The sequence below is a fragment of the Pollachius pollachius genome, assembly GCF_949987615.1.
Source record: "Pollachius pollachius genome assembly, chromosome: 15".
Taxonomy (NCBI): Eukaryota; Metazoa; Chordata; class Actinopteri; order Gadiformes; family Gadidae; genus Pollachius; species Pollachius pollachius.
Window position 1 is genome coordinate 17,506,255 of NC_136948.1, and position 5,473 is coordinate 17,511,727.

A 5,473-nucleotide genomic window follows, 5' to 3' on the forward strand; every position below is an offset into this window, starting at 1 on the left:
CCCACCTTGGACTCACACCATCAACTGTTGGGGGTCCCATGGAGGTGGTCCACACGTGCTTGATCATGTCTCTGTGATGTAGCCATCATCCCCTAGAAGAAAACTACCAGTGTGCCGCCTCCATAAAGCTGCTCCTCCAGGGGTTCTTCATATTGTCAATGTGTATTTGCAGGATTTTGTTTTCTGGTTTCCTCCGAGGTTCAGAGGCGACGTCCTGTTGAGACACACTGTGTTGCACACTGTGTTTACCACGGTAACAGCATATGGCTGGTACCGGGCTGGACCTGTCTTGAGTTATAGTAAAGATAGCATTCTTTAGTAAGGTCAGTTGAATATTACTCTGTGGATTCGGTGGGGAGGAAAAATGGTCTTTGCTGCTTAAAGGACTGATATGACAGAGTTAATCTCAATCTAAGTCAAAGTGAACCATCTCAAATCTGGGGAAACAGTTTGTTTCCCTTTCGTTCACTTTATGCTTGATTCGAACAATGATGTGGCTGATAGGGGCAATCTGTAAGCACCTAATTGGCTAACAGTGAACACAGACTCGGCCAGTATTAATAATCTGTTCCCAATGGGCTGACAAGCTCAACGGTTCTTAGAAAAAGTCTCTGTAAATGTTTCAAATTACCACACTGTAGACTGGCCACTGTAGAAAAAACAGGAAAAAAGGTGTTACTGAAGCAACCCTTTTCAGCCCAGGCTAGAGCAGAAGTACTGCTGTAACACGGTAAGACCGCCAAATCCCAGATATCTATTGAGTCTACCTCAGGGAAATCCTAAGAACATTTGGTGATCCAACTTTATGGCGTTTGCGTGCATCTGCTTACCCGAAAAACGAAGTGTCCTTCATAACGCCAAACGCTAGCCAGAGTGTTTGCTACGGTAATATACTGCATATTACCTGGCCATTTCTGCGGCTCCCATGCCGTTTTGCAGTTTTTATGCTCTGCTCTTGTTTCGCTTTTTATGACAAGTGCATAATGAAAGAAACCACGAGTAATGCATACTAAACACCAAACACAAGTGAAATTCCTGAGGACAAACCCACCGCTCTTTGCTCACACACGCAACCCCCAGTTACCAAGGAACAGCGTTCTCACACAGGGGAAGGAGAGAAGATAGACGGGTAGGGAGACGAGGTGGTGCGTGCAGCCAGAAGAAGTAAACAACCAAAAGCACAGAAAACCACGGCTGCACGCCTGAGATAAAGTGAAACTTTTGCGGTCGGTCTATTTCTGGTACGCGCCTCCGCCCATCCCGCCGTAACCTCATTACAACAAATATCGCTGCTCTAATATGCTTTTCTTTCTAACAAGAAGAAGCCAGTCTGGTGTTTTTGCTTTTTCTACCTCCACTGCATCTTCTTCTTCGGAGATGGAAGATTACAGCCACTCCCATCATCAGCCCCCATCCCTCCCCCACACACCACAAATCCCGCCTCCTCTGATGGATATCAGCAAATCAAAAGGCCAGTTCAACCTCTAACCCTGGTTCACAAACGCATCCAAACAGATGTGTCATAGAGGAAGAATGAGAGAGAGAGAGAGAGAGAGAGAGAGAGAGAGAGAGAGAGAGAGAGAGAGAGAGAGAGAGAGAGAGAGAGAGAGAGAGAGAGAGTAGGGAGAGTAACCCGGCACCCCGGTCTGTCGGCCACTCCTCTAACCATCACTTTACCTTGGCTTGAAGCTCCGACTGTACGCAGGGAGATTGGATTGCTGCAGCCCAGCCCTGGCTATCCTTCTCCTCCTCCCGATCCTCCATGCAGGCATGGGGAGGAATCCATCAGAGGTTTGTGTCAGAGTCCCCCCCGTCAATGACCTATTAGGCTCCAGCAGGTCGATAGGTAACTAATTGAGGGGCTCCTCCTGCACTCCTCCACTCCCCGTGCTGTCGATCCACCCGGCCCTTGAGCCAGGGGAAGTGGCGTGCGCGGCGTCCTTTAGACCAGGGCCAGTGGGGCTCCTCGGCCCGCCTTGATTGGCCCGTCCGATTGATGCCCAGGGCGTGTGCCGTACGCAACCGCACCCCTATTGCCACATGAATCACCAGGGTTACCTTTTTATTTATTTATTTGGGATCGTATTATTTTGGAGGAGGGCGGGCCTCTTTATTTATTTGCTCATGTACTATAAGCGAAGGGAAGGGATAGGACTGGGGCTCCTGGCTGTGAACTCAGAGGGTATTCCCCCATCGCGTCTCGCTTCAGGCTGGGCTCAGTTCTCTGTTTGGCCACTGATCAGCTCAGAGGGATAGATGGAACTCAGGTACTCTCTCTCTGTAGGTCACCACAGGCAATGTAGCCACTGAGGCTGTAGTCATCGGTTCCAAGCTAAGGGATCCTCGTCCATAAGCATCTATAAGCACGTTCAACACGAGAGATCTGAGACACATGCTGCATGGCAAGCGAATGCCACTCAGGTGTCTTTACTGCTAGTAAATATTGAATCAAGGAATGTGAATGTGTGTGTGTCAGCGCTGAGCTCTGTATGTGTGTGTTTCTGTGTGTGTGTGTGTGTGTGTGTGTGTGTTTGTGTGTGTGTGTGTGTGAGTTCAGCATGTCAGTTTTAACATATGCTTTGATACGTCAAAATAATGAACTGAAGCAATGACATCATCGAGTGGTGGCCAGCAACACTGTGATCATGACCAAACACAACACAAACAACGCTCATGACCAAACACAACACAAACAACGCTCATGATCAAACTCAACATATTTCTATCATCCGCCGTCTATTTAGTGTTTATATTTTCAACATTGATGTGTATATATATATAGTAAAAAAAATTAAACGTTTTGTATTAATTACTTTAAGGCCAGAATCTATCATTGAATCTGCATAATTGTACTGCATAAGGTTTTTGGAATTCCTTTTTATTTATAATAATTTGTGACCTATGGACAGAAAACTCCTTGGATTATTAAACACATTTTCTGAACCCCTTTCAGAGCTGTGCAGGTAGGGTGTCTGGTTCAAGACATTGTCAAGACAGGACTATTTCAGCACTTTTGAGACCACAATAATGAATGCAGTCAATTCAGAGCAATCAAAGTAAATACAGCGTTGCTTTAACATTTGGTCGGTAGACCCTGGTATTAAAAACAGCAGCTAATGAGGCCCTTGTTTCCGCCATTAGAATGGAAATGGGACGAACATTCTGGAGTGCAGTTGTACATTTTGGATGTGTCAGATCACATATAGCGCCCATCCATTTGTAGTGCGGTCTGAAATGTAAGCGCACATTTTAGTGTTGAAATACACAATTTAGTGTGTTTGAATTACCGCACCATCAAATAAGTGTACAACTGATATGAGCATTATCTTCCATGATGCATTGAGGTTCTCATTGTCATCAGATTTGTCCAATATAGATAGTCCGGCACATGCTGCTTCTTAATGCAGAGAGCAGTCAAGGGTTGACATCTAACATGTGTTTGCATGTTTATGGGACCACTACACATCATGGTAGAGAGATATCTGGTGCCTAATCAGGATTTGAATTAGCTTTTAATCGTGGCCTATAGAGTGTTCCCTATGGAATGAGAGCATAACAAGATATTATGTTACTCCCTATAGTGTCCTCTCTCATATTGTCCTCCATCTATGTTTTGCAGATTGTGTTTCTTCGTCAGATTTCTCATATCAGGTTTACCAAAGTATAAGGGCAGTTTGTTTTGTGCCAGTTTTGCTTTCACCTTGATGTGCTAGTAAAGAAAATGTACTTTTCTGAAACCTCAACGCTGTGCCTGCAAATGTCTCGGAATCCCAATTCCCGATGTGTCCATTTCGGCCTTTGAAATATTATTTCTACCAACTTGGACTGCATTGTCCACTTTTATATCAGGCCATATTAAATCCTAGCATCAGCATTCATTACTTCTTCATCGTAGCCCTGAGTATTGGAAAAGCAGCCATTTGGTTCAGTTCAGTGACCAACGTATAAAATTTGAGTAATTTGTTCTGTTTATTTTACCTAGAAATCATGAAACTATCTTTTGTATAAAAGTAACCTGCATGGCAGAGGTCGGCAGCAGACCTATACAGTGGCATGATTAATGTTGTTTTTGGCAGTGTGTGAAGGGGGAAGGTGGACTGCAGTTAAAACGCTGACATTTTTCAAGCCCCACTACTCTGGGAAATTGCCACTTATCAAAAGTTCACATGCTGTACCTGGGAGCTGGCACCCTAAAAGATGACCACCGAATACTTTTCTCACGAATGTCGACAGGAGACCTGCCAAAACTTTCTTCACTACAATTATCTTCTTCTTTTATTCAGCGAGCCAAGTTAAAACATGTGATTCATGGGAAAGAGAAGGTGGCAGCGTCACAAGTTGTGAAGGCAGAAAATAAATACAGGTTTGGCCACGCATGTAGAAAATCCCTACGGAACGGACCAATGGGGTTACGAGGAGGGTTACGAGGAGGGCTAGCATGCAACGGTATCAACTTTGAATCAATCATCAGAATCAACCAACATCCATTACTCTCTGAGTGGCTGCACTCTGAAAGTTGTCGGTTGGGCCAGCACGGGAAGCTCAAAGGAGAGAAAACGTGCAGGAGGGGTGGTCTGTGAAGGGTGGAGGTTTAGCTGCTGATTTATAGGCTGTGCCAGTTGTCTTCAGACGTAGTTCTGGTGGAGCACAGAGGTCTTCCCGAGAACAGTTCTCCGCATGTGATTTATCATCCTACATGACCATGTCACTCCTTCCCGCACTTTCTCTCCCTCTCTTCCGGAGGCCGGGAGCCTGTGAGTCCAGCTTCAAACCCAAGTCACGATGGTGAACGACAACAGTGGATAGAAAAAGGAAGGGACTGATAAAGCAGAGGCATTGTGGGACAGTTACCTGGGGGCCAAGGGTGGTTTATAGAATAAGGGGTTGAAAAGCGGACATGCTTGATTACTCCGAGAGTAATTAAGTTTGGCTTGATAGCCGCTTAAATGGGTTTCCAAGTACCTGGCCATTAGAATGAGTGCCGCATGGCCGTTAACTGGGCACAGTGAACCTGAAACTGTACACACTCTCCACATCTCCTTTGTTGGATGGTCTTCATGCCAGTGATGGAAATGCACGGACCTGTAAACATTTATTTGCATCACAAGCATGCGAGAGATACTGTGTTCATTAAAATCTATTCAGGGTAAAGAATAGAACTGACTATGTGCCTGAGTCTGAAATTTACTACTTAAAAATCACTTTGAATATAACTTAAGCAATGTGTCTAATCTCTTATTAATAACCGCAGACATCGCCTCGTTCCAATGAGTGATCGCAGCACTTTTCACCGCCATTTGCATTCTGGACCTAAATTATCAAGATTGCATTTAAGCGGGTCCTAATGTTACTCGGCCAATTCAGAGGAAAAGGCTCTCACCCCTAACCAGCGCTCACAATGGGAAACACGATCTCACCTTGACTCCAGTAATTACCGACAAGATCCTGCAAGTATCAATGTGCGATATCAGCC